Here is a 25000-nt window from a genome sequence, read left to right as displayed (position 1 = left end):
GGCGAGAAGATGATTCTGCAGATGCCTACGGCCATACTAGTCTGAAAACGCCCGATCTCGTCTGATCTTGGAAGCTAAGCAGACTCAGGCCTGGTTAGTACTTGGATGGGAGACCGCCTGGGAATACCAGGTGCAGTAGGCTTTTGCGGCCAGCAGAGACTGCTCACGCCAAGCACCCTCCACACCAGAGGCAGGCCAACCTTTTGCTGCTCTCTGCGACCTCGCCATTCCTCCCAACACTTGCCTGCGGGCTCAACTCAGGCAGGCGGCTTGGTCGGGCCATTCAGCTGCTGCAGCTTTGCCGGGCCTTTGCAACGCAGCACGGTTGGGTGCCTTGGCGTGCTGTACTTTGATGGGCACGCCAGCTGGCCCGTGTGGCCACAAGCCAGTGTGTCGGCAGGACGTTCTGTCTCCTAGCCTGAAGGCGCCGCATGAATGCAAGTTGTGGCATTGGGGCTGGTGTGGAAAGCGAAGGAAGAGAGAGCTGGCTTGCATTGCCTGCCTGACCCTTGTGCTGGCTGTGCTGAGAGAAGTGCGCAGCGTTGCAATGTGGAAAGGCAGCAGCGTGCAGGCGGCAGGCTGGTGTGAGGTGGGCGGGGCTTGCAGTTTTCCTTGGGGGAGGTGGAGAAGAAAAAAAGAGAGCTAGCTGGGGACGGCATGAAGGGGAGCGAGTATCAGGCATATAGGCTAGAGTTAGCAGGAGAAGGAGAGAAAGAGGAGGAGAAGTAGAAGTAGAAGTAGAAAAAGAGAGAGAAAAAATTGAAAACAACCGGAAAGAAGAAGTGGCGAGGGTGCTAGCGTGGCCGGCTTGAATAGGCAAGAAGACGGTGGTGCAGATGTCTACGGCCATACTAGTCTGAAAACGCCTGATCTCGGAAGCTAAGCAGACTCAGGCCTGGTTAGTACTTGGATGGGAGACCGCCTGGGAATACCAGGTGCAGTAGGCTTTTGCGGCCAGCAGAGACTGCTCACGCCAAGCGCTCTCCACACCAGAGGCAGGCCAACCTTTTGCTGCTCTCTGCGTCCTCGCCATTCCTCCCAACACTTGCCTGCGGGCTCAACTCAGGCAGTCGGCTTGGTCGGGCCATTCAGCTGCTGCAGCTTTGCCGGGCCTTTGCAACGCAGCACGGTTGTGTGCCTTGGCGTGCTGCACTTTGATGGGCACGCCAGCTGGCCCGTGTGGCCGCAAGCCAGTGTGTCGGCAGGACGTTCTCTCTCCTAGCCTGAAGGCGCCGCATGAATGCAAGTTATGGCATTGGGGCAGGTGTGGAAAGCGAAGGAAGAGAGAGCTGGCTTGCATTGCCTGCCTGACCCTTGTGCTGGCTGTGCTGAGAGAAGTGCGCAGCGTTGCAATGTGGAAAGGCAGCAGCGTGCAGGCGGCAGGCTGGTGTGTGGTGGGCGGGGCTTACAGTTTTCCTTGGGGGAGGTGGAGAAGAAAAAAAGAGAGCTAGCTGGGGACGGCATGAAGGGGAGCGAGTATCAGGCATATAGGCTAGAATTAGCAGGAGAAGGAGAGAAAGAGGAGGAGAAGTAGAAGTAGAAGTAGAAAAAGAGAGAGAAAAAATTGAAACCAACCGGAAAGAAGAAGTGGCGAGGGTGCTAGCGTGGCCGGCTTGAATAGGCAAGAAGACGGTGCTGCAGTGGCCTACGGCCATACTAGTCTGAAAACGCCCGATCTCGTCTGATCTCGGAAGCTAAGCAGACTCAGGCCTGGTTAGTACTTGGATGGGAGACCGCCTGGGAATACCAGGTGCAGTAGGCTTTTGCGGCCAGCAGAGACTGCTCACGCCAAGCGCTCTCCACACCAGAGGCAGGCCAACCTTTTGCTGCTCTCTGCGTCCTCGCCATTCCTCCCAACACTTGCCTGCGGGCTCAACTCAGGCAGGCGGCTTGGTCGGGCCATTCAGCTGCTGCAGCTTTGCCGGGCCTTTGCAACGCAGCACGGTTGGGTGCCTTGGCGTGCTGTACTTTGATGGGCACGCCAGCTGGCCCGTGTGGCCACAAGCCAGTGTGTCGGCAGGACATTCTGTCTCCTAGCCTGAAGGCGCCGCATGAATGCAAGTTGTGGCATTGGGGCTGGTGTGGAAAGCGAAGGAAGAGAGAGCTGGCTTGCATTGCCTGCCTGACCCTTGTGCTGGCTGTGCTGAGAGAAGTGCGCAGCGTTGCAATGTGGGAAGGCAGCAGCGTGCAGGCGGCAGGCTGGTGTGAGGTCGGCGGGGCTTGCAGTTTTCCTTGGGGAGGTGGAGAAGAAAAAAGAGAGCTAGGTGGGGACGGCATGAAGGGGAGCGAGTATCAGGCATATAGGCTAGAATTAGCAGGTGAAGGAGAGAAAGAGGAGGAGAAGTAGAAGTAGAAGTAGAAAAAGAGAGAGAAAAAATTGAAAACAACCGGAAAGAAGAAGTGGCGAGGTTGCTAGGGTGGCCAGCTTGAATAGGCGAGAAGACGGTGCTGCAGATGCCTACGGCCATACTAGTCTGAAAATGCCCGATCTCGTCTGATCTCGGAAGCTAAGCAGACTCAGGCCTGGTTAGTACTTGGATGGGAGACCGCCTGGGAATACCAGGTGCAGTAGGCTTTTGCGGCCAGCAGAGACTGCTCACGCCAAGCACTCTCCACACCAGAGGCAGGCCAACCTTTTGCTGCTCTCTGCGTCCTCGCCATTCCTCCCAACACTTGCCTGCGGGCTCAACTCAGGCAGGCGGCTTGGTCGGGCCATTCAGCTGCTGCAGCTTTGCCGGGCCTTTGCAACGCAGCACGGTTGTGTGCCTTGGCGTGCTGCACTTTGATGGGCACGCCAGCTGGCCCGTGTGGCCGCAAGCCAGTGTGTCGGCAGGACGTTCTCTCTCCTAGCCTGAAGGCGCCGCATGAATGCAAGTTATGGCATTGGGGCAGGTGTGGAAAGCGAAGGAAGAGAGAGCTGGCTTGCATTGCCTGCCTGACCCTTGTGCTGGCTGTGCTGAGAGAAGTGCGCAGCGTTGCAACGTGGAAAGGCAGCAGCGTGCAGGCGGCAGGCTGGTGTGAGGTGGGCGGGGCTTGCAGTTTTCCTTGGGGGAGGTGGAGAAGAAAAAAAGAGAGCTAGCTGGGTACGGCATGAAGGGGAGCGAGTATCAGGCATATAGGCTAGAGTTAGCAGGAGAAGGAGAGAAAGAGGAGGAGAAGTAGAAGTAGAAGTAGAAAAAGAGAGAGAAAAAATTGAAAACAACCGGAAAGAAGAAGTGGCGAGGGTGCTAGCGTGGCCGGCTTGAATAGGCAAGAAGACGGTGGTGCAGATGCCTACGGCCATACTAGTCTGAAAACGCCCGATCTCGTCTGATCTCGGAAACTAAGCAGACTCAGGCCTGGTTAGTACTTGGATGGGAGACCGCCTGGGAATACCAGGTGCAGTCGGCTTTGGCGGCCAGCAGAGACTGCTCACGCCAAGCGCTCTCCACACCAGAGGCAGGCCAACCTTTTGCTGCTCTCTGCGTCCTCGCCATTCCTCCCAACACTTGCCTGCGGGCTCAACTCAGGCAGGCGGCTTGGTCGGGCCATTGAGCTGCTGCAGCTTTGCCGAGCCTTTGCAACGCAGCACGGTTGTGTGCCTTGGCGTGCTGCACTTTGATGGGCACGCCAGCTGGCCCGTGTGGCCGCAAGCCAGTGTGTCGGCAGGACGTTCTCTCTCCTAGCCTGAAGGCGCCGCATGAATGCAAGTTGTGGCATTGGGGCTGGTGTGGAAAGCGAAGGAAGAGAGAGCTGGCTTGCATTGCCTGCCTGACCCTTGTGCTGGCTGTGCTGAGAGAAGTGCGCAGCGTTGCAATGTGGAAAGGCAGCAGCGTGCAGGCGGCAGGCTGGTGTGAGGTGGGCGGGGCTTGCAGTTTTCCTTGAGGAGGTGGAGACGAAAAAAGAGAGCTAGGTGGGGATGGCATGAAGGGGAGCGAGTATCAGGCATATAGGCTAGAATTAGCAGGAGAAGGAGAGAAAGAGGAGGAGAAGTAGAAGTAGAAGTAGAAAAAGAGAGAGAAAAAATTGAAAACAACCGGAAAGAAGAAGTGGCGAGGGTGCTAGGGTGGCCAGCTTGAATAGGCGAGAAGACGGTGCTGCAGATGCCTACGGCCATACTAGTCTGAAAACGCCCGATCTCGTCTGATCTCGGAAGCGAAGCAGACTCAGGCCTGGTTAGTACTTGGATGGGAGACCGCCTGGGAATACCAGGTGCAGTAGGCTTTTGCGGCCAGCAGAGACTGCTCACGCCAAGCACTCTCCACACCAGAGGCAGGCCAACCTTTTGCTGCTCTCTGCGTCCTCGCCATTCCTCCCAACACTTGCCTGCGGGCTCAACTCAGGCAGGCGGCTTGGTCGGGCCATTCAGCTGCTGCAGCTTTGCCGGGCCTTTGCAACGCAGCACGGTTGGGTGCCTTGGCGTGCTGTACTTTGATGGGCACGCCAGCTGGCCCGTGTGGCCACAAGCCAGTGTGTCGGCAGGACATTCTGTCTCCTAGCCTGAAGGCGCCGCATGAATGCAAGTTGTGGCATTGGGGCTGATGTGGATAGCGAAGGAAGAGAGAGCTGGCTTGCATTGCCTGCCTGACCCTTGTGCTGGCTGTGCTGAGAGAAGTGCGCAGCGTTGCAATGTGGAAAGGCAGCAGCGTGCAGGCGGCAGGCTGGTGTGAGGTGGGCGGGGCTTGCAGTTTTCCTTGGGGGAGGTGGAGAAGAAAAAAGAGAGCTAGGTGGGGACGGCATGAAGGGGAGCGAGTATCAGGCATATAGGCTAGAATTAGCAGGAGAAGGAGAGAAAGAGGAGGAGAAGTAGAAGTAGAAGAAGAAAAAGAGAGAGAAAAAATTGAAAACAACCGGAAAGAAGAAGTGGCGAGGGTGCTAGGGTGGCCAGCTTGAATAGGCGAGAAGACGGTGCTGCAGATGCCTACGGCCATACTAGTCTGAAAACGCCCGATCTCGTCTGATCTTGGAAGCTAAGCAGACTCAGGCCTGGTTAGTACTTGGATGGGAGACCGCCTGGGAATACCAGGTGCAGTAGGCTTTTGCGGCCAGCAGAGACTGCTCACGCCAAGCACTCTCCACACCAGAGGCAGGCCAACCTTTTGCTGCTCTCTGCGTCCTCGCCATTCCTCCCAACACTTGCCTGCGGGCTCAACTCAGGCAGGCGGCTTGGTCGGGCCATTCAGCTGCTGCAGCTTTGCCGGGCCTTTGCAACGCAGCACGGTTGGGTGCCTTGGCGTGCTGTACTTTGATGGGCACGCCAGCTGGCCCGTGTGGCCACAAGCCAGTGTGTCGGCAGGACGTTCTGTCTCCTAGCCTGAAGGCGCCGCATGAATGCAAGTTGTGGCATTGGGGCTGGTGTGGAAAGCGAAGGAAGAGAGAGCTGGCTTGCATTGCCTGCCTGACCCTTGTGCTGGCTGTGCTGAGAGAAGTGCGCAGCGTTGCAATGTGTAAAGGCAGCAGCGTGCAGGCGGCAGGCTGGTGTGAGGTGGGCGGGGCTTGCAGTTTTCCTTGGGGGAGGTGGAGAAGAAAAAAAGAGAGCTAGCTGGGTACGGCATGAAGGGGAGCGAGTATCAGGCATATAGGCTAGAGTTAGCAGGAGAAGGAGAGAAAGAGGAGGAGAAGTAGAAGTAGAAGTAGAAAAAGAGAGAGAAAAAATTGAAAACAACCGGAAAGAAGAAGTGGCGAGGGTGCTAGCGTGGCCGGCTTGAATAGGCAAGAAGACGGTGGTGCAGATGCCTACGGCCATACTAGTCTGAAAACGCCCGATCTCGTCTGATCTCGGAAGCTAAGCAGACTCAGGCCTGGTTAGTACTTGGATGGGAGACCGCCTGGGAATACCAGGTGCAGTAGGCTTTTGCGGCCAGCAGAGACTGCTCACGCCAAGCGCTCTCCACACCAGAGGCAGGCCAACCTTTTGCTGCTCTCTGCGTCCTCGCCATTCCTCCCAACACTTGCCTGCGGGCTCAACTCAGGCAGGCGGCTTGGTCGGGCCATTGAGCTGCTGCAGCTTTGCCGGGCCTTTGCAACGCAGCACGGTTGTGTGCCTTGGCGTGCTGCACTTTGATGGGCACGCCAGCTGGCCCGTGTGGCCGCAAGCCAGTGTGTCGGCAGGACGTTCTCTCTCCTAGCCTGAAGGCGCCGCATGAATGCAAGTTGTGGCATTGGGGCTGGTGTGGAAAGCGAAGGAAGAGAGAGCTGGCTTGCATTGCCTGCCTGACCCTTGTGCTGGCTGTGCTGAGAGAAGTGCGCAGCGTTGCAATGTGGAAAGGCAGCAGCGTGCAGGCGGCAGGCTGGTGTGAGGTGGGCGGGGCTTGCAGTTTTCCTTGGGGAGGTGGAGAAGAAAAAAGAGAGCTAGGTGGGGATGGCATGAAGGGGAGCGAGTATCAGGCATATAGGCTAGAATTAGCAGGAGAAGGAGAGAAAGAGGAGGAGAAGGAGAAGTAGAAGTAGAAAAAGAGAGAGAAAAAATTGAAAACAACCGGAAAGAAGAAGTGGCGAGGGTGCTAGGGTGGCCAGCTTGAATAGGCGAGAAGACGGTGCTGCAGATGCCTATGGCCATACTAGTCTGAAAACGCCCGATCTCGTCTGATCTCGGAAGCGAAGCAGACTCAGGCCTGGTTAGTACTTGGATGGGAGACCGCCTGGGAATACCAGGTGCAGTAGGCTTTTGCGGCCAGCAGAGACTGCTCACGCCAAGCACTCTCCACACCAGAGGCAGGCCAACCTTTTGCTGCTCTCTGCGTCCTCGCCATTCCTCCCAACACTTGCCTGCGGGCTCAACTCAGGCAGGCGGCTTGGTCGGGCCATTCAGCTGCTGCAGCTTTGCCGGGCCTTTGCAACGCGGCACGGTTGTGTGCCTTGGCGTGCTGCACTTTGATGGGCACGCCAGCTGGCCCGTGTGGCCGCAAGCCAGTGTGTCGGCAGGACGTTCTCTCTCCTAGCCTGAAGGCGCCGCATGAATGCAAGTTATGGCATTGGGGCAGGTGTGGAAAGCGAAGGAAGAGAGAGCTGGCTTGCATTGCCTGCCTGACCCTTGTGCTGGCTGTGCTGAGAGAAGTGCGCAGCGTTGCAATGTGGAAAGGCAGCAGCGTGCAGGCGGCAGGCTGGTGTGAGGTGGGCGGGGCTTACAGTTTTCCTTGGGGGAGGTGGAGAAGAAAAAAAGAGAGCTAGCTGGGGACGGCATGAAGGGGAGCGAGTATCAGGCATATAGGCTAGAATTAGCAGGAGAAGGAGAGAAAGAGGAGGAGAAGTAGAAGTAGAAGTAGAAAAAGAGAGAGAAAAAATTGAAAACAACCGGAAAGAAGAAGTGGCGAGGGTGCTAGCGTGGCCGGCTTGAATAGGCAAGAAGACGGTGGTGCAGATGCCTACGGCCATACTAGTCTGAAAACGCCCGATCTCGTCTGATCTCGGAAGCTAAGCAGACTCAGGCCTGGTTAGTACTTGGATGGGAGACCGCCTGGGAATACCAGGTGCAGTAGGCTTTTGCGGCCAGCAGAGACTGCTCACGCCAAGCGCTCTCCACACCAGAGGCAGGCCAACCTTTTGCTGCTCTCTGCGTCCTCGCCATTCCTCCCAACACTTGCCTGCGGGCTCAACTCAGGCAGGCGGCTTGGTCGGGCCATTCAGCTGCTGCAGCTTTGCCGGGCCTTTGCAACGCAGCACGGTTGGGTGCCTTGGCGTGCTGTACTTTGATGGGCACGCCAGCTGGCCCGTGTGGCCACAAGCCAGTGTGTCGGCAGGACATTCTGTCTCCTAGCCTGAAGGCGCCGCATGAATGCAAGTTGTGGCATTGGGGCTGATGTGGATAGCGAAGGAAGAGAGAGCTGGCTTGCATTGCCTGCCTGACCCTTGTGCTGGCTGTGCTGAGAGAAGTGCGCAGCGTTGCAATGTGGAAAGGCAGCAGCGTGCAGGCGGCAGGCTGGTGTGAGGTGGGCGGGGCTTGCAGTTTTCCTTGGGGGAGGTGGAGAAGAAAAAAAGAGAGCTAGCTGGGGACGGCATGAAGGGGAGCGAGTATCAGGCATATAGGCTAGAATTAGCAGGAGAAGGAGAGAAAGAGGAGGAGAAGTAGAAGTAGAAGTAGAAAAAGAGAGAGAAAAAATTGAAAACAACCGGAAAGAAGAAGTGGCGAGGGTGCTAGCGTGGCCAACTTGAATAGGCGAGAAGACGGTGCTGCAGATGCCTACGGCCATACTAGTCTGAAAATGCCCGATCTCGTCTGATCTCGGAAGCGAAGCAGACTCAGGCCTGGTTAGTACTTGGATGGGAGACCGCCTGGGAATACCAGGTGCAGTAGGCTTTTGCGGCCAGCAGTGACTGCTCACGCCAAGCACTCTCCACACCAGAGGCAGGCCAACCTTTTGCTGCTCTCTGCGTCCTCGCCATTCCTCCCAACACTTGCCTGCGGGCTCAACTCAGGCAGGCGGCTTGGTCGGGCCATTCAGCTGCTGCAGCTTTGCCGGGCCTTTGCAACGCAGCACGGTTGTGTGCCTTGGCGTGCTGCACTTTGATGGGCACGCCAGCTGGCCCGTGTGGCCGCAAGCCAGTGTGTCGGCAGGACGTTCTCTCTCCTAGCCTGAGGGCGCCGCATGAATGCAAGTTGTGGCATTGGGGCAGGTGTGGAAAGCGAAGGAAGAGAGAGTTGGCTTGCATTGCCTGCCTGACCCTTGTGCTGGCTGTGCTGAGAGAAGTGCGCAGCGTTGCAATGTGGAAAGGCAGCAGCGTGCAGGCGGCAGGCTGGTGTGAGGTGGGCGGGGCTTGCAGTTTTCCTTGGGGAGGTGGAGAAGAAAAAAGAGAGCTAGCTGGGTACGGCATGAAGGGGAGCGAGTATCAGGCATATAGGCTAGAGTTAGCAGGAGAAGGAGAGAAAGAGGAGGAGAAGTAGAAGTAGAAGTAGAAAAAGAGAGAGAAAAAATTGAAAACAACCGGAAAGAAGAAGTGGCGAGGGTGCTAGCGTGGCCGGCTTGAATAGGCAAGAAGACGGTGGTGCAGATGCCTACGGCCATACTAGTCTGAAAACGCCCGATCTCGTCTGATCTCGGAAGCTAAGCAGACTCAGGTCTGGTTAGTACTTGGATGGGAGACCGCCTGGGAATACCAGGTGCAGTAGGCTTTTGCGGCCAGCAGAGACTGCTCACGCCAAGCGCTCTCCACACCAGAGGCAAGCCAACCTTTTGCTGCTCTCTGCGTCCTCGCCATTCCTCCCAACACTTGCCTGCGGGCTCAACTCAGGCAGGCGGCTTGGTCGGGCCATTGAGCTGCTGCAGCTTTGCCGGGCCTTTGCAACGCAGCACGGTTGTGTGCCTTGGCGTGCTGCACTTTGATGGGCACGCCAGCTGGCCCGTGTGGCCGCAAGCCAGTGTGTCGGCAGGACGTTCTCTCTCCTAGCCTGAAGGCGCCGCATGAATGCAAGTTGTGGCATTGGGGCTGGTGTGGAAAGCGAAGAAAGAGAGAGCTGGCTTGCATTGCCTGCCTGACCCTTGTGCTGGCTGTGCTGAGAGAAGTGCGCAACGTTGCAATGTGGAAAGGCAGCAGCGTGCAGGCGGCAGGCTGGTGTGAGGTGGGCGGGGCTTGCAGTTTTCCTTGGGGAGGTGGAGAAGAAAAAAGAGAGCTAGGTGGGGATGGCATGAAGGGGAGCGAGTATCAGGCATATAGGCTAGAATTAGCAGGAGAAGGAGAGAAAGAGGAGGAGAAGTAGAAGTAGAAGTAGAAAAAGAGAGAGAAAAAATTGAAAACAACCGGAAAGAACAAGTGGCGTGGGTGCTAGCGTGGCCGGCTTGAATAGGCAAGAAGACGGTGGTGCAGATGCCTACGGCCATACTAGTCTGAAAACGCCCGATCTCGTCTGATCTCGGAAGCTAAGCAGACTCAGGCCTGGTTAGTACTTGGATGGGAGACCGCCTGGGAATACCAGGTGCAGTCGGCTTTTGCGGCCAGCAGAGACTGCTCACGCCAAGCGCTCTCCACACCAGAGGCAGGCCAACCTTTTGCTGCTCTCTGCGTCCTCGCCATTCCTCCCAACACTTGCCTGCGGGCTCAACTCAGGCAGGCGGCTTGGTCGGGCCATTCAGCTGCTGCAGCTTTGCCGGGCCTTTGCAACGCAGCACGGTTGGGTGCCTTGGCGTGCTGTACTTTGATGGGCACGCCAGCTGGCCCGTGTGGCCACAAGCCAGTGTGTCGGCAGGACATTCTGTCTCCTAGCCTGAAGGCGCCGCATGAATGCAAGTTGTGGCATTGGGGCTGATGTGGATAGCGAAGGAAGAGAGAGCTGGCTTGCATTGCCTGCCTGACCCTTGTGCTGGCTGTGCTGAGAGAAGTGCGCAGCGTTGCAATGTGGAAAGGCAGCAGCGTGCAGGCGGCAGGCTGGTGTGAGGTGGGCGGGGCTTGCAGTTTTCCTTGGGGGAGGTGGAGAAGAAAAAAAGAGAGCTAGCTGGGGACGGCATGAAGGGGAGCGAGTATCAGGCATATAGGCTAGAATTAGCAGGAGAAGGAGAGAAAGAGGAGGAGAAGTAGAAGTAGAAGTAGAAAAAGAGAGAGAAAAAATTGAAAACAACCGGAAAGAAGAAGTGGCGAGGGTGCTAGCGTGGCCAACTTGAATAGGCGAGAAGACGGTGCTGCAGATGCCTACGGCCATACTAGTCTGAAAATGCCCGATCTCGTCTGATCTCGGAAGCGAAGCAGACTCAGGCCTGGTTAGTACTTGGATGGGAGACCGCCTGGGAATACCAGGTGCAGTAGGCTTTTGCGGCCAGCAGAGACTGCTCACGCCAAGCGCTCTCCACACCAGAGGCAAGCCAACCTTTTGCTGCTCTCTGCGTCCTCGCCATTCCTCCCAACACTTGCCTGCGGGCTCAACTCAGGCAGGCGGCTTGGTCGGGCCATTCAGCTGCTGCAGCTTTGCCGGGCCTTTGCAACGCAGCACGGTTGGGTGCCTTGGCGTGCTGTACTTTGATGGGCACGCCAGCTGGCCCGTGTGGCCACAAGCCAGTGTGTCGGCAGGACATTCTGTCTCCTAGCCTGAAGGCGCCGCATGAATGCAAGTTGTGGCATTGGGGCTGATGTGGATAGCGAAGGAAGAGAGAGCTGGCTTGCATTGCCTGCCTGACCCTTGTGCTGGCTGTGCTGAGAGAAGTGCGCAGCGTTGCAATGTGGAAAGGCAGCAGCGTGCAGGCGGCAGGCTGGTGTGAGGTGGGCGGGGCTTGCAGTTTTCCTTGGGGGAGGTGGAGAAGAAAAAAAGAGAGCTAGCTGGGGACGGCATGAAGGGGAGCGAGTATCAGGCATATAGGCTAGAATTAGCAGGAGAAGGAGAGAAAGAGGAGGAGAAGTAGAAGTAGAAGTAGAAAAAGAGAGAGAAAAAATTGAAAACAACCGGAAAGAAGAAGTGGCGAGGGTGCTAGCGTGGCCAACTTGAATAGGCGAGAAGACGGTGCTGCAGATGCCTACGGCCATACTAGTCTGAAAATGCCCGATCTCGTCTGATCTCGGAAGCGAAGCAGACTCAGGCCTGGTTAGTACTTGGATGGGAGACCGCCTGGGAATACCAGGTGCAGTAGGCTTTTGCGGCCAGCAGTGACTGCTCACGCCAAGCACTCTCCACACCAGAGGCAGGCCAACCTTTTGCTGCTCTCTGCGTCCTCGCCATTCCTCCCAACACTTGCCTGCGGGCTCAACTCAGGCAGGCGGCTTGGTCGGGCCATTCAGCTGCTGCAGCTTTGCCGGGCCTTTGCAACGCAGCACGGTTGTGTGCCTTGGCGTGCTGCACTTTGATGGGCACGCCAGCTGGCCCGTGTGGCCGCAAGCCAGTGTGTCGGCAGGACGTTCTCTCTCCTAGCCTGAGGGCGCCGCATGAATGCAAGTTGTGGCATTGGGGCAGGTGTGGAAAGCGAAGGAAGAGAGAGTTGGCTTGCATTGCCTGCCTGACCCTTGTGCTGGCTGTGCTGAGAGAAGTGCGCAGCGTTGCAATGTGGAAAGGCAGCAGCGTGCAGGCGGCAGGCTGGTGTGAGGTGGGCGGGGCTTGCAGTTTTCCTTGGGGAGGTGGAGAAGAAAAAAGAGAGCTAGCTGGGTACGGCATGAAGGGGAGCGAGTATCAGGCATATAGGCTAGAGTTAGCAGGAGAAGGAGAGAAAGAGGAGGAGAAGTAGAAGTAGAAGTAGAAAAAGAGAGAGAAAAAATTGAAAACAACCGGAAAGAAGAAGTGGCGAGGGTGCTAGCGTGGCCGGCTTGAATAGGCAAGAAGACGGTGGTGCAGATGCCTACGGCCATACTAGTCTGAAAACGCCCGATCTCGTCTGATCTCGGAAGCTAAGCAGACTCAGGTCTGGTTAGTACTTGGATGGGAGACCGCCTGGGAATACCAGGTGCAGTAGGCTTTTGCGGCCAGCAGAGACTGCTCACGCCAAGCGCTCTCCACACCAGAGGCAAGCCAACCTTTTGCTGCTCTCTGCGTCCTCGCCATTCCTCCCAACACTTGCCTGCGGGCTCAACTCAGGCAGGCGGCTTGGTCGGGCCATTGAGCTGCTGCAGCTTTGCCGGGCCTTTGCAACGCAGCACGGTTGTGTGCCTTGGCGTGCTGCACTTTGATGGGCACGCCAGCTGGCCCGTGTGGCCGCAAGCCAGTGTGTCGGCAGGACGTTCTCTCTCCTAGCCTGAAGGCGCCGCATGAATGCAAGTTGTGGCATTGGGGCTGGTGTGGAAAGCGAAGAAAGAGAGAGCTGGCTTGCATTGCCTGCCTGACCCTTGTGCTGGCTGTGCTGAGAGAAGTGCGCAGCGTTGCAATGTGGAAAGGCAGCAGCGTGCAGGCGGCAGGCTGGTGTGAGGTGGGCGGGGCTTGCAGTTTTCCTTGGGGAGGTGGAGAAGAAAAAAGAGAGCTAGGTGGGGATGGCATGAAGGGGAGCGAGTATCAGGCATATAGGCTAGAATTAGCAGGAGAAGGAGAGAAAGAGGAGGAGAAGTAGAAGTAGAAGTAGAAAAAGAGAGAGAAAAAATTGAAAACAACCGGAAAGAACAAGTGGCGTGGGTGCTAGCGTGGCCGGCTTGAATAGGCAAGAAGACGGTGGTGCAGATGCCTACGGCCATACTAGTCTGAAAACGCCCGATCTCGTCTGATCTCGGAAGCTAAGCAGACTCAGGCCTGGTTAGTACTTGGATGGGAGACCGCCTGGGAATACCAGGTGCAGTCGGCTTTTGCGGCCAGCAGAGACTGCTCACGCCAAGCGCTCTCCACACCAGAGGCAGGCCAACCTTTTGCTGCTCTCTGCGTCCTCGCCATTCCTCCCAACACTTGCCTGCGGGCTCAACTCAGGCAGGCGGCTTGGTCGGGCCATTCAGCTGCTGCAGCTTTGCCGGGCCTTTGCAACGCAGCACGGTTGGGTGCCTTGGCGTGCTGTACTTTGATGGGCACGCCAGCTGGCCCGTGTGGCCACAAGCCAGTGTGTCGGCAGGACATTCTGTCTCCTAGCCTGAAGGCGCCGCATGAATGCAAGTTGTGGCATTGGGGCTGATGTGGATAGCGAAGGAAGAGAGAGCTGGCTTGCATTGCCTGCCTGACCCTTGTGCTGGCTGTGCTGAGAGAAGTGCGCAGCGTTGCAATGTGGAAAGGCAGCAGCGTGCAGGCGGCAGGCTGGTGTGAGGTGGGCGGGGCTTGCAGTTTTCCTTGGGGGAGGTGGAGAAGAAAAAAAGAGAGCTAGCTGGGGACGGCATGAAGGGGAGCGAGTATCAGGCATATAGGCTAGAATTAGCAGGAGAAGGAGAGAAAGAGGAGGAGAAGTAGAAGTAGAAGTAGAAAAAGAGAGAGAAAAAATTGAAAACAACCGGAAAGAAGAAGTGGCGAGGGTGCTAGCGTGGCCAACTTGAATAGGCGAGAAGACGGTGCTGCAGATGCCTACGGCCATACTAGTCTGAAAATGCCCGATCTCGTCTGATCTCGGAAGCGAAGCAGACTCAGGCCTGGTTAGTACTTGGATGGGAGACCGCCTGGGAATACCAGGTGCAGTAGGCTTTTGCGGCCAGCAGTGACTGCTCACGCCAAGCACTCTCCACACCAGAGGCAGGCCAACCTTTTGCTGCTCTCTGCGTCCTCGCCATTCCTCCCAACACTTGCCTGCGGGCTCAACTCAGGCAGGCGGCTTGGTCGGGCCATTCAGCTGCTGCAGCTTTGCCGGGCCTTTGCAACGCAGCACGGTTGTGTGCCTTGGCGTGCTGCACTTTGATGGGCACGCCAGCTGGCCCGTGTGGCCGCAAGCCAGTGTGTCGGCAGGACGTTCTCTCTCCTAGCCTGAGGGCGCCGCATGAATGCAAGTTGTGGCATTGGGGCAGGTGTGGAAAGCGAAGGAAGAGAGAGTTGGCTTGCATTGCCTGCCTGACCCTTGTGCTGGCTGTGCTGAGAGAAGTGCGCAGCGTTGCAATGTGGAAAGGCAGCAGCGTGCAGGCGGCAGGCTGGTGTGAGGTGGGCGGGGCTTGCAGTTTTCCTTGGGGAGGTGGAGAAGAAAAAAGAGAGCTAGCTGGGTACGGCATGAAGGGGAGCGAGTATCAGGCATATAGGCTAGAGTTAGCAGGAGAAGGAGAGAAAGAGGAGGAGAAGTAGAAGTAGAAGTAGAAAAAGAGAGAGAAAAAATTGAAAACAACCGGAAAGAAGAAGTGGCGAGGGTGCTAGCGTGGCCGGCTTGAATAGGCAAGAAGACGGTGGTGCAGATGCCTACGGCCATACTAGTCTGAAAACGCCCGATCTCGTCTGATCTCGGAAGCTAAGCAGACTCAGGTCTGGTTAGTACTTGGATGGGAGACCGCCTGGGAATACCAGGTGCAGTAGGCTTTTGCGGCCAGCAGAGACTGCTCACGCCAAGCGCTCTCCACACCAGAGGCAAGCCAACCTTTTGCTGCTCTCTGCGTCCTCGCCATTCCTCCCAACACTTGCCTGCGGGCTCAACTCAGGCAGGCGGCTTGGTCGGGCCATTGAGCTGCTGCAGCTTTGCCGGGCCTTTGCAACGCAGCACGGTTGTGTGCCTTGGCGTGCTGCACTTTGATGGGCACGCCAGCTGGCCCGTGTGGCCGCAAGCCAGTGTGTCGGCAGGACGTTCTCTCTCCTAGCCTGAAGGCGCCGCATGAATGCAAGTTGTGGCATTGGGGCTGGTGTGGAAAGCGAAGAAAGAGAGAGCTGGCTTGCATTGCCTGCCTGACCCTTGTGCTGGCTGTGCTGAGAGAAGTGCGCAGCGTTGCAATGTGGAAAGGCAGCAGCGTGCAGGCGGCAGGCTGGTGTGAGGTGGGCGGGGCTTGCAGTTTTCCTTGGGGAGGTGGAGAAGAAAAAAGAGAGCTAGGTGGGGATGGCATGAAGGGGAGCGAGTATCAGGCATATAGGCTAGAATTAGCAGGAGAAGGAGAGAAAGAGGAGGAGAAGTAGAAGTAGAAGTAGAAAAAGAGAGAGAAAAAATTGAAAACAACCGGAAAGAACAAGTGGCGTGGGTGCTAGCGTGGCCGGCTTGAATAGGCAAGAAGACGGTGGTGCAGATGCCTACGGCCATACTAGTCTGAAAACGCCCGATCTCGTCTGATCTCGGAAGCTAAGCAGACTCAGGCCTGGTTAGTACTTGGATGGGAGACCGCCTGGGAATACCAGGTGCAGTCGGCTTTTGCGGCCAGCAGAGACTGCTCACGCCAAGCGCTCTCCACACCAGAGGCAGGCCAACCTTTTGCTGCTCTCTGCGTCCTCGCCATTCCTCCCAACACTTGCCTGCGGGCTCAACTCAGGCAGGCGGCTTGGTCGGGCCATTCAGCTGCTGCAGCTTTGCCGGGCCTTTGCAACGCAGCACGGTTGGGTGCCTTGGCGTGCTGTACTTTGATGGGCACGCAAGCTGGCCCGTGTGGCCACAAGCCAGTGTGTCGGCAGGACATTCTGTCTCCTAGCCTGAAGGCGCCGCATGAATGCAAGTTGTGGCATTGGGGCTGATGTGGATAGCGAAGGAAGAGAGAGCTGGCTTGCATTGCCTGCCTGACCCTTGTGCTGGCTGTGCTGAGAGAAGTGCGCAGCGTTGCAATGTGGAAAGGCAGCAGCGTGCAGGCGGCAGGCTGGTGTGAGGTGGGCGGGGCTTGCAGTTTTCCTTGGGGGAGGTGGAGAAGAAAAAAAGAGAGCTAGCTGGGGACGGCATGAAGGGGAGCGAGTATCAGGCATATAGGCTAGAATTAGCAGGAGAAGGAGAGAAAGAGGAGGAGAAGTAGAAGTAGAAGTAGAAAAAGAGAGAGAAAAAATTGAAAACAACCGGAAAGAAGAAGTGGCGAGGGTGCTAGCGTGGCCAACTTGAATAGGCGAGAAGACGGTGCTGCAGATGCCTACGGCCATACTAGTCTGAAAATGCCCGATCTCGTCTGATCTCGGAAGCGAAGCAGACTCAGGCCTGGTTAGTACTTGGATGGGAGACCGCCTGGGAATACCAGGTGCAGTAGGCTTTTGCGGCCAGCAGTGACTGCTCACGCCAAGCACTCTCCACACCAGAGGCAGGCCAACCTTTTGCTGCTCTCTGCGTCCTCGCCATTCCTCCCAACACTTGCCTGCGGGCTCAACTCAGGCAGGCGGCTTGGTCGGGCCATTCAGCTGCTGCAGCTTTGCCGGGCCTTTGCAACGCAGCACGGTTGCGTGCCTTGGCGTGCTGCACTTTGATGGGCACGCCAGCTGGCCCGTGTGGCCGCAAGCCAGTGTGTCGGCAGGACGTTCTCTCTCCTAGCCTGAGGGCGCCGCATGAATGCAAGTTGTGGCATTGGGGCAGGTGTGGAAAGCGAAGGAAGAGAGAGTTGGCTTGCATTGCCTGCCTGACCCTTGTGCTGGCTGTGCTGAGAGAAGTGCGCAGCGTTGCAATGTGGAAAGGCAGCAGCGTGCAGGCGGCAGGCTGGTGTGAGGTGGGCGGGGCTTGCAGTTTTCCTTGGGGAGGTGGAGAAGAAAAAAGAGAGCTAGCTGGGTACGGCATGAAGGGGAGCGAGTATCAGGCATATAGGCTAGAGTTAGCAGGAGAAGGAGAGAAAGAGGAGGAGAAGTAGAAGTAGAAGTAGAAAAAGAGAGAGAAAAAATTGAAAACAACCGGAAAGAAGAAGTGGCGAGGGTGCTAGCGTGGCCGGCTTGAATAGGCAAGAAGACGGTGGTGCAGATGCCTACGGCCATACTAGTCTGAAAACGCCCGATCTCGTCTGATCTCGGAAGCTAAGCAGACTCAGGTCTGGTTAGTACTTGGATGGGAGACCGCCTGGGAATACCAGGTGCAGTAGGCTTTTGCGGCCAGCAGAGACTGCTCACGCCAAGCGCTCTCCACACCAGAGGCAAGCCAACCTTTTGCTGCTCTCTGCGTCCTCGCCATTCCTCCCAACACTTGCCTGCGGGCTCAACTCAGGCAGGCGGCTTGGTCGGGCCATTGAGCTGCTGCAGCTTTGCCGGGCCTTTGCAACGCAGCACGGTTGTGTGCCTTGGCGTGCTGCACTTTGATGGGCACGCCAGCTGGCCCGTGTGGCCGCAAGCCAGTGTGTCGGCAGGACGTTCTCTCTCCTAGCCTGAAGGCGCCGCATGAATGCAAGTTGTGGCATTGGGGCTGGTGTGGAAAGCGAAGAAAGAGAGAGCTGGCTTGCATTGCCTGCCTGACCCTTGTGCTGGCTGTGCTGAGAGAAGTGCGCAGCGTTGCAATGTGGAAAGGCAGCAGCGTGCAGGCGGCAGGCTGGTGTGAGGTGGGCGGGGCTTGCAGTTTTCCTTGGGGAGGTGGAGAAGAAAAAAGAGAGCTAGGTGGGGATGGCATGAAGGGGAGCGAGTATCAGGCATATAGGCTAGAATTAGCAGGAGAAGGAGAGAAAGAGGAGGAGAAGTAGAAGTAGAAGTAGAAAAAGAGAGAGAAAAAATTGAAAACAACCGGAAAGAACAAGTGGCGTGGGTGCTAGCGTGGCCGGCTTGAATAGGCAAGAAGACGGTGGTGCAGATGCCTACGGCCATACTAGTCTGAAAACGCCCGATCTCGTCTGATCTCGGAAGCTAAGCAGACTCAGGCCTGGTTAGTACTTGGATGGGAGACCGCCTGGGAATACCAGGTGCAGTCGGCTTTTGCGGCCAGCAGAGACTGCTCACGCCAAGCGCTCTCCACACCAGAGGCAGGCCAACCTTTTGCTGCTCTCTGCGTCCTCGCCATTCCTCCCAACACTTGCCTGCGGGCTCAACTCAGGCAGGCGGCTTGGTCGGGCCATTCAGCTGCTGCAGCTTTGCCGGGCCTTTGCAACGCAGCACGGTTGGGTGCCTTGGCGTGCTGTACTTTGATGGGCACGCAAGCTGGCCCGTGTGGCCACAAGCCAGTGTGTCGGCAGGACATTCTGTCTCCTAGCCTGAAGGCGCCGCATGAATGCAAGTTGTGGCATTGGGGCTGATGTGGATAGCGAAGGAAGAGAGAGCTGGCTTGCATTGCCTGCCTGACCCTTGTGCTGGCTGCGCTGAGAGAAGTGCGCAGCGTTGCAATGTGGAAAGGCAGCAGCGTGCAGGCGGCAGGCTGGTGTGAGGTGGGCGGGGCTTGCAGTTTTCCTTGGGGAGGTGGAGAAGAAAAAAGAGAGCTAGGTGGGGATGGCATGAAGGGGAGCGAGTATCAGGCATATAGGCTAGAATTAGCAGGAGAAGGTGAGAAAGAGGAGGAGAAGTAGAAGTAGAAGTAGAAAAAGAGAGAGAAAAAATTGAAAACAACCGGAAAGAAGAAGTGGCGAGGGTGCTAGCGTGGCCGGCTTGAATAGGCAAGAAGACGGTGGTGCAGATGCCTACGGCCATACTAGTCTGAAAACGCCCGATCTCGTCTGATCTCGGAAACTAAGCAGACTCAGGCCTGGTTAGTACTTGGATGGGAATCCGCCTGGGAATACCAGGTGCAGTAGGCTTTTGCGGCCAGCAGAGACTGCTCACGCCAAGCGCTCTCCACACCAGAGGCAGGCCAACCTTTTGCTGCTCTCTGCGTCCTCGCCATTCCTCCCAACACTTGCCTGCGGGCTCAACTCAGGCAGGCGGCTTGGTCGGGCCATTCAGCTGCTGCAGCTTTGCCGGGCCTTTGCAACGCAGCACGGTTGGGTGCCTTGGCGTGCTGTACTTTGATGGGCACGCCAGCTGGCCCGTGTGGCCACAAGCCAGTGTGTCGGCAGGACATTCTGTCTCCTAGCCTGAAGGGGCCGCATGAATGCAAGTTGTGGCATTGGGGCTGATGTGGATAGCGAAGGAAGAGAGAGCTGGCTTGCATTGCCTGCCTGACCCTTGTGCTGGCTGTGCTGAGAGAAGTGCGCAGCGTTGCAATGTGGAAAGGCAGCAGCGTGCAGGCGGCAGGCTGGTGTGAGGTGGGCGGGGCTTGCAGTTTTCCTTGGGGGAGGTGGAGAAGAAAAAAAGAGAGCTAGCTGGGGACGGCATGAAGGGGAGCGAGTATCAGGCATATAGGCTAGAATTAGCAGGAGAAGGAGAGAAAGAGGAGGAGAAGTAGAAGTAGAAAAAGAGAGAGAAAAAATTGAAAACAACCGGAAAGAAGAAGTGGCGAGGGTGCTAGCGTGGCCAGCTTGAATAGGCAAGAAGATGATTCGGCAGATGCCTACGGCCATACTAGTCTGAAAACGCCCGATCTCGTCTGATCTTGGAAGCTAAGCAGACTCAGGCCTGGTTAGTACTTGGATGGGAGACCGCCTGGGAATACCAGGTGCAGTAGGCTTTTGCGGCCAGCAGAGACTGCTCACGCCAAGCACTCTCCACACCAGAGGCAGGCCAACCTTTTGCTGCTCTCTGCGTCCTCGCCATTCCTCCCAACACTTGCCTGCGGGCTCAACTCAGGCAGGCGGCTTGGTCGGGCCATTCAGCTGCTGCAGCTTTGCCGGGCCTTTGCAACGCAGCACGGTTGGGTGCCTTGGCGTGCTGTACTTTGATGGGCACGCCAGCTGGCCCGTGTGGCCACAAGCCAGTGTGTCGGCAGGACGTTCTGTCTCCTAGCCTGAAGGCGCCGCATGAATGCAAGTTGTGGCATTGGGGCTGGTGTGGAAAGCGAAGGAAGAGAGAGCTGGCTTGCATTGCCTGCCTGACCCTTGTGCTGGCTGTGCTGAGAGAAGTGCGCAGCGTTGCAATGTGTAAAGGCAGCAGCGTACAGGCGGCAGGCTGGTGTGAGGTGGGCGGGGCTTGCAGTTTTCCTTGGGGGAGGTGGAGAAGAAAAAAAGAGAGCTAGCTGGGTACGGCATGAAGGGGAGCGAGTATCAGGCATATAGGCTAGAGTTAGCAGGAGAAGGAGAGAAAGAGGAGGAGAAGTAGAAGTAGAAGTAGAAAAAGAGAGAGAAAAAATTGAAAACAACCGGAAAGAAGAAGTGGCGAGGGTGCTAGCGTGGCCGGCTTGAATAGGCAAGAAGACGGTGGTGCAGATGCCTACGGCCATACTAGTCTGAAAACGCCCGATCTCGTCTGATCTCGGAAGCTAAGCAGACTCAGGCCTGGTTAGTACTTGGATGGGAGACAGCCTGGGAATACCAGGTGCAGTAGGCTTTTGCGGCCAGCAGAGACTGCTCACGCCAAGCGCTCTCCACACCAGAGGCAGGCCAACCTTTTGCTGCTCTCTGCGTCCTCGCCATTCCTCCCAACACTTGCCTGCGGGCTCAACTCAGGCAGGCGGCTTGGTCGGGCCATTGAGCTGCTGCAGCTTTGCCGGGCCTTTGCAACGCAGCACGGTTGTGTGCCTTGGCGTGCTGCACTTTGATGGGCACGCCAGCTGGCCCGTGTGGCCGCAAGCCAGTGTGTCGGCAGGACGTTCTCTCTCCTAGCCTGAAGGCGCCGCATGAATGCAAGTTGTGGCATTGGGGCTGGTGTGGAAAGCGAAGGAAGAGAGAGCTGGCTTGCATTGCCTGCCTGACCCTTGTGCTGGCTGTGCTGAGAGAAGTGCGCAGCGTTGCAATGTGGAAAGGCAGCAGCGTGCAGGCGGCAGGCTGGTGTGAGGTGGGCGGGGCTTGCAGTTTTCCTTGGGGAGGTGGAGAAGAAAAAAGAGAGCTAGGTGGGGATGGCATGAAGGGGAGCGAGTATCAGGCATATAGGCTAGAATTAGCAGGAGAAGGAGAGAAAGAGGAGGAGAAGTAGAAGTAGAAGTAGAAAAAGAGAGAGAAAAAATTGAAAACAACCGGAAAGAAGAAGTGGCGAGGGTGCTAGGGTGGCCAGCTTGAATAGGCGAGAAGACGGTGCTGCAGATGCCTATGGCCATACTAGTCTGAAAACGCCCGATCTCGTCTGATCTCGGAAGCGAAGCAGACTCAGGCCTGGTTAGTACTTGGATGGGAGACCGCCTGGGAATACCAGGTGCAGTAGGCTTTTGCGGCCAGCAGAGACTGCTCACGCCAAGCACTCTCCACACCAGAGGCAGGCCAACCTTTTGCTGCTCTCTGCGTCCTCGCCATTCCTCCCAACACTTGCCTGCGGGCTCAACTCAGGCAGGCGGCTTGGTCGGGCCATTCAGCTGCTGCAGCTTTGCCGGGCCTTTGCAACGCGGCACGGTTGTGTGCCTTGGCGTGCTGCACTTTGATGGGCACGCCAGCTGGCCCGTGTGGCCGCAAGCCAGTGTGTCGGCAGGACGTTCTCTCTCCTAGCCTGAAGGCGCCGCATGAATGCAAGTTATGGCATTGGGGCAGGTGTGGAAAGCGAAGGAAGAGAGAGCTGGCTTGCATTGCCTGCCTGACCCTTGTGCTGGCTGTGCTGAGAGAAGTGCGCAGCGTTGCAATGTGGAAAGGCAGCAGCGTGCAGGCGGCAGGCTGGTGTGAGGTGGGCGGGGCTTACAGTTTTCCTTGGGGGAGGTGGAGAAGAAAAAAAGAGAGCTAGCTGGGGACGGCATGAAGGGGAGCGAGTATCAGGCATATAGGCTAGAATTAGCAGGAGAAGGAGAGAAAGAGGAGGAGAAGTAGAAGTAGAAGTAGAAAAAGAGAGAGAAAAAATTGAAAACAACCGGAAAGAAGAAGTGGCGAGGGTGCTAGCGTGGCTGGCTTGAATAGGCAAGAAGACGGTGGTGCAGATGCCTACGGCCATACTAGTCTGAAAACGCCCGATCTCGTCTGATCTCGGAAGCTAAGCAGACTCAGGCCTGGTTAGTACTTGGATGGGAGACCGCCTGGGAATACCAGGTGCAGTAGGCTTTTGCGGCCAGCAGAGACTGCTCACGCCAAGCGCTCTCCACACCAGAGGCAGGCCAACCTTTTGCTGCTCTCTGCGTCCTCGCCATTCCTCCCAACACTTGCCTGCGGGCTCAACTCAGGCAGGCGGCTTGGTCGGGCCATTCAGCTGCTGCAGCTTTGCCGGGCCTTTGCAACGCAGCACGGTTGGGTGCCTTGGCGTGCTGTACTTTGATGGGCACGCCAGCTGGCCCGTGTGGCCACAAGCCAGTGTGTCGGCAGGACATTCTGTCTCCTAGCCTGAAGGCGCCGCATGAATGCAAGTTGTGGCATTGGGGCTGATGTGGATAGCGAAGGAAGAGAGAGCTGGCTTGCATTGCCTGCCTGACCCTTGTGCTGGCTGTGCTGAGAGAAGTGCGCAGCGTTGCAATGTGGAAAGGCAGCAGCGTGCAGGCGGCAGGCTGGTGTGAGGTGGGCGGGGCTTGCAGTTTTCCTTGGGGGAGGTGGAGAAGAAAAAAAGAGAGCTAGCTGGGGACGGCATGAAGGGGAGCGAGTATCAGGCATATAGGCTAGAATTAGCAGGAGAAGGAGAGAAAGAGGAGGAGAAGTAGAAGTAGAAAAAGAGAGAGAAAAAATTGAAAACAACCGGAAAGAAGAAGTGGCGAGGGTGCTAGCGTGGCCAGCTTGAATAGGCAAGAAGATGATTCGGCAGATGCCTACGGCCATACTAGTCTGAAAACGCCCGATCTCGTCTGATCTTGGAAGCTAAGCAGACTCAGGCCTGGTTAGTACTTGGATGGGAGACCGCCTGGGAATACCAGGTGCAGTAGGCTTTTGCGGCCAGCAGAGACTGCTCACGCCAAGCACTCTCCACACCAGAGGCAGGCCAACCTTTTGCTGCTCTCTGCGTCCTCGCCATTCCTCCCAACACTTGCCTGCGGGCTCAACTCAGGCAGGCGGCTTGGTCGGGCCATTCAGCTGCTGCAGCTTTGCCGGGCCTTTGCAACGCAGCACGGTTGGGTGCCTTGGCGTGCTGTACTTTGATGGGCACGCCAGCTGGCCCGTGTGGCCACAAGCCAGTGTGTCGGCAGGACGTTCTGTCTCCTAGCCTGAAGGCGCCGCATGAATGCAAGTTGTGGCATTGGGGCTGGTGTGGAAAGCGAAGGAAGAGAGAGCTGGCTTGCATTGCCTGCCTGACCCTTGTGCTGGCTGTGCTGAGAGAAGTGCGCAGCGTTGCAATGTGTAAAGGCAGCAGCGTACAGGCGGCAGGCTGGTGTGAGGTGGGCGGGGCTTGCAGTTTTCCTTGGGGGAGGTGGAGAAGAAAAAAAGAGAGCTAGCTGGGTACGGCATGAAGGGGAGCGAGTATCAGGCATATAGGCTAGAGTTAGCAGGAGAAGGAGAGAAAGAGGAGGAGAAGTAGAAGTAGAAGTAGAAAAAGAGAGAGAAAAAATTGAAAACAACCGGAAAGAAGAAGTGGCGAGGGTGCTAGCGTGGCCGGCTTGAATAGGCAAGAAGACGGTGGTGCAGATGCCTACGGCCATACTAGTCTGAAAACGCCCGATCTCGTCTGATCTCGGAAGCTAAGCAGACTCAGGCCTGGTTAGTACTTGGATGGGAGACCGCCTGGGAATACCAGGTGCAGTAGGCTTTTGCGGCCAGCAGAGACTGCTCACGCCAAGCGCTCTCCACACCAGAGGCAGGCCAACCTTTTGCTGCTCTCTGCGTCCTCGCCATTCCTCCCAACACTTGCCTGCGGGCTCAACTCAGGCAGGCGGCTTGGTCGGGCCATTGAGCTGCTGCAGCTTTGCCGGGCCTTTGCAACGCAGCACGGTTGTGTGCCTTGGCGTGCTGCACTTTGATGGGCACGCCAGCTGGCCCGTGTGGCCGCAAGCCAGTGTGTCGGCAGGACGTTCTCTCTCCTAGCCTGAAGGCGCCGCATGAATGCAAGTTGTGGCATTGGGGCTGGTGTGGAAAGCGAAGGAAGAGAGAGCTGGCTTGCATTGCCTGCCTGACCCTTGTGCTGGCTGTGCTGAGAGAAGTGCGCAGCGTTGCAATGTGGAAAGGCAGCAGCGTGCAGGCGGCAGGCTGGTGTGAGGTGGGCGGGGCTTGCAGTTTTCCTTGGGGAGGTGGAGAAGAAAAAAGAGAGCTAGGTGGGGATGGCATGAAGGGGAGCGAGTATCAGGCATATAGGCTAGAATTAGCAGGAGAAGGAGAGAAAGAGGAGGAGAAGTAGAAGTAGAAGTAGAAAAAGAGAGAGAAAAAATTGAAAACAACCGGAAAGAAGAAGTGGCGAGGGTGCTAGGGTGGCCAGCTTGAATAGGCGAGAAGACGGTGCTGCAGATGCCTATGGCCATACTAGTCTGAAAACGCCCGATCTCGTCTGATCTCGGAAGCGAAGCAGACTCAGGCCTGGTTAGTACTTGGATGGGAGACCGCCTGGGAATACCAGGTGCAGTAGGCTTTTGCGGCCAGCAGAGACTGCTCACGCCAAGCACTCTCCACACCAGAGGCAGGCCAACCTTTTGCTGCTCTCTGCGTCCTCGCCATTCCTCCCAACACTTGCCTGCGGGCTCAACTCAGGCAGGCGGCTTGGTCGGGCCATTCAGCTGCTGCAGCTTTGCCGGGCCTTTGCAACGCGGCACGGTTGTGTGCCTTGGCGTGCTGCACTTTGATGGGCACGCCAGCTGGCCCGTGTGGCCGCAAGCCAGTGTGTCGGCAGGACGTTCTCTCTCCTAGCCTGAAGGCGCCGCATGAATGCAAGTTATGGCATTGGGGCAGGTGTGGAAAGCGAAGGAAGAGAGAGCTGGCTTGCATTGCCTGCCTGACCCTTGTGCTGGCTGTGCTGAGAGAAGTGCGCAGCGTTGCAATGTGGAAAGGCAGCAGCGTGCAGGCGGCAGGCTGGTGTGAGGTGGGCGGGGCT

The 25000-nt window shown here is 57.0% G+C and overlaps 30 non-coding genes and 1 pseudogene across 30 annotated transcripts; all 31 read left to right on the top strand.

The window, feature by feature from the left end:
* Positions 1-23: 23 nt before the first annotated feature.
* On the top strand, positions 24-142 carry LOC140413886 (5S ribosomal RNA). The gene has a single exon (XR_011943038.1). It is a non-coding gene; the product is annotated as a 5S ribosomal RNA (ribosomal RNA).
* A 696-nt stretch (positions 143-838) lies between these two features.
* LOC140415605 (5S ribosomal RNA) lies at positions 839-947 on the top strand (annotated as a pseudogene).
* Positions 948-1643: 696 nt separating this feature from the next.
* LOC140411836 (5S ribosomal RNA) lies at positions 1644-1762 on the top strand. The gene has a single exon (XR_011941048.1). It is a non-coding gene; the product is annotated as a 5S ribosomal RNA (ribosomal RNA).
* A 694-nt stretch (positions 1763-2456) lies between these two features.
* Positions 2457-2575, top strand: LOC140413419 (5S ribosomal RNA). Its single transcript, XR_011942588.1, has one exon. It is a non-coding gene; the product is annotated as a 5S ribosomal RNA (ribosomal RNA).
* A 696-nt stretch (positions 2576-3271) lies between these two features.
* Positions 3272-3390, top strand: LOC140415037 (5S ribosomal RNA). Its single transcript, XR_011944158.1, has one exon. It is a non-coding gene; the product is annotated as a 5S ribosomal RNA (ribosomal RNA).
* Positions 3391-4084: 694 nt separating this feature from the next.
* Positions 4085-4203, top strand: LOC140413389 (5S ribosomal RNA). Its single transcript, XR_011942559.1, has one exon. It is a non-coding gene; the product is annotated as a 5S ribosomal RNA (ribosomal RNA).
* Positions 4204-4898: 695 nt separating this feature from the next.
* Positions 4899-5017, top strand: LOC140413885 (5S ribosomal RNA). The gene has a single exon (XR_011943037.1). It is a non-coding gene; the product is annotated as a 5S ribosomal RNA (ribosomal RNA).
* A 696-nt stretch (positions 5018-5713) lies between these two features.
* Positions 5714-5832, top strand: LOC140411835 (5S ribosomal RNA). Its single transcript, XR_011941047.1, has one exon. It is a non-coding gene; the product is annotated as a 5S ribosomal RNA (ribosomal RNA).
* A 694-nt stretch (positions 5833-6526) lies between these two features.
* LOC140413968 (5S ribosomal RNA) lies at positions 6527-6645 on the top strand. Its single transcript, XR_011943116.1, has one exon. It is a non-coding gene; the product is annotated as a 5S ribosomal RNA (ribosomal RNA).
* A 696-nt stretch (positions 6646-7341) lies between these two features.
* LOC140411833 (5S ribosomal RNA) lies at positions 7342-7460 on the top strand. The gene has a single exon (XR_011941044.1). It is a non-coding gene; the product is annotated as a 5S ribosomal RNA (ribosomal RNA).
* A 696-nt stretch (positions 7461-8156) lies between these two features.
* On the top strand, positions 8157-8275 carry LOC140414109 (5S ribosomal RNA). The gene has a single exon (XR_011943254.1). It is a non-coding gene; the product is annotated as a 5S ribosomal RNA (ribosomal RNA).
* A 694-nt stretch (positions 8276-8969) lies between these two features.
* Positions 8970-9088, top strand: LOC140413848 (5S ribosomal RNA). The gene has a single exon (XR_011943001.1). It is a non-coding gene; the product is annotated as a 5S ribosomal RNA (ribosomal RNA).
* Positions 9089-9782: 694 nt separating this feature from the next.
* LOC140413838 (5S ribosomal RNA) lies at positions 9783-9901 on the top strand. Its single transcript, XR_011942991.1, has one exon. It is a non-coding gene; the product is annotated as a 5S ribosomal RNA (ribosomal RNA).
* Positions 9902-10597: 696 nt separating this feature from the next.
* LOC140414108 (5S ribosomal RNA) lies at positions 10598-10716 on the top strand. The gene has a single exon (XR_011943253.1). It is a non-coding gene; the product is annotated as a 5S ribosomal RNA (ribosomal RNA).
* A 696-nt stretch (positions 10717-11412) lies between these two features.
* LOC140414107 (5S ribosomal RNA) lies at positions 11413-11531 on the top strand. Its single transcript, XR_011943252.1, has one exon. It is a non-coding gene; the product is annotated as a 5S ribosomal RNA (ribosomal RNA).
* Positions 11532-12225: 694 nt separating this feature from the next.
* Positions 12226-12344, top strand: LOC140413847 (5S ribosomal RNA). Its single transcript, XR_011943000.1, has one exon. It is a non-coding gene; the product is annotated as a 5S ribosomal RNA (ribosomal RNA).
* Positions 12345-13038: 694 nt separating this feature from the next.
* On the top strand, positions 13039-13157 carry LOC140413837 (5S ribosomal RNA). Its single transcript, XR_011942990.1, has one exon. It is a non-coding gene; the product is annotated as a 5S ribosomal RNA (ribosomal RNA).
* A 696-nt stretch (positions 13158-13853) lies between these two features.
* On the top strand, positions 13854-13972 carry LOC140414106 (5S ribosomal RNA). The gene has a single exon (XR_011943251.1). It is a non-coding gene; the product is annotated as a 5S ribosomal RNA (ribosomal RNA).
* Positions 13973-14666: 694 nt separating this feature from the next.
* On the top strand, positions 14667-14785 carry LOC140413846 (5S ribosomal RNA). The gene has a single exon (XR_011942999.1). It is a non-coding gene; the product is annotated as a 5S ribosomal RNA (ribosomal RNA).
* A 694-nt stretch (positions 14786-15479) lies between these two features.
* On the top strand, positions 15480-15598 carry LOC140413835 (5S ribosomal RNA). The gene has a single exon (XR_011942989.1). It is a non-coding gene; the product is annotated as a 5S ribosomal RNA (ribosomal RNA).
* A 696-nt stretch (positions 15599-16294) lies between these two features.
* LOC140414105 (5S ribosomal RNA) lies at positions 16295-16413 on the top strand. Its single transcript, XR_011943250.1, has one exon. It is a non-coding gene; the product is annotated as a 5S ribosomal RNA (ribosomal RNA).
* A 694-nt stretch (positions 16414-17107) lies between these two features.
* Positions 17108-17226, top strand: LOC140413844 (5S ribosomal RNA). The gene has a single exon (XR_011942997.1). It is a non-coding gene; the product is annotated as a 5S ribosomal RNA (ribosomal RNA).
* A 694-nt stretch (positions 17227-17920) lies between these two features.
* Positions 17921-18039, top strand: LOC140413834 (5S ribosomal RNA). Its single transcript, XR_011942988.1, has one exon. It is a non-coding gene; the product is annotated as a 5S ribosomal RNA (ribosomal RNA).
* A 694-nt stretch (positions 18040-18733) lies between these two features.
* Positions 18734-18852, top strand: LOC140415185 (5S ribosomal RNA). The gene has a single exon (XR_011944301.1). It is a non-coding gene; the product is annotated as a 5S ribosomal RNA (ribosomal RNA).
* A 690-nt stretch (positions 18853-19542) lies between these two features.
* LOC140413884 (5S ribosomal RNA) lies at positions 19543-19661 on the top strand. The gene has a single exon (XR_011943036.1). It is a non-coding gene; the product is annotated as a 5S ribosomal RNA (ribosomal RNA).
* Positions 19662-20357: 696 nt separating this feature from the next.
* LOC140414904 (5S ribosomal RNA) lies at positions 20358-20476 on the top strand. The gene has a single exon (XR_011944030.1). It is a non-coding gene; the product is annotated as a 5S ribosomal RNA (ribosomal RNA).
* A 694-nt stretch (positions 20477-21170) lies between these two features.
* Positions 21171-21289, top strand: LOC140413967 (5S ribosomal RNA). Its single transcript, XR_011943115.1, has one exon. It is a non-coding gene; the product is annotated as a 5S ribosomal RNA (ribosomal RNA).
* A 696-nt stretch (positions 21290-21985) lies between these two features.
* LOC140411832 (5S ribosomal RNA) lies at positions 21986-22104 on the top strand. The gene has a single exon (XR_011941043.1). It is a non-coding gene; the product is annotated as a 5S ribosomal RNA (ribosomal RNA).
* A 690-nt stretch (positions 22105-22794) lies between these two features.
* On the top strand, positions 22795-22913 carry LOC140413883 (5S ribosomal RNA). The gene has a single exon (XR_011943035.1). It is a non-coding gene; the product is annotated as a 5S ribosomal RNA (ribosomal RNA).
* A 696-nt stretch (positions 22914-23609) lies between these two features.
* On the top strand, positions 23610-23728 carry LOC140411831 (5S ribosomal RNA). Its single transcript, XR_011941042.1, has one exon. It is a non-coding gene; the product is annotated as a 5S ribosomal RNA (ribosomal RNA).
* A 694-nt stretch (positions 23729-24422) lies between these two features.
* LOC140413966 (5S ribosomal RNA) lies at positions 24423-24541 on the top strand. The gene has a single exon (XR_011943114.1). It is a non-coding gene; the product is annotated as a 5S ribosomal RNA (ribosomal RNA).
* The last annotated feature ends 459 nt before the right edge of the window (positions 24542-25000 follow it).

The sequence above is a fragment of the Scyliorhinus torazame genome, chromosome 4 (genome assembly GCF_047496885.1).
Source record: "Scyliorhinus torazame isolate Kashiwa2021f chromosome 4, sScyTor2.1, whole genome shotgun sequence".
Taxonomy (NCBI): domain Eukaryota; kingdom Metazoa; phylum Chordata; class Chondrichthyes; order Carcharhiniformes; family Scyliorhinidae; genus Scyliorhinus; species Scyliorhinus torazame.
Note: the sequence above shows the minus strand (reverse complement) of the source record. Positions and strands in the feature narration are given on the sequence as shown.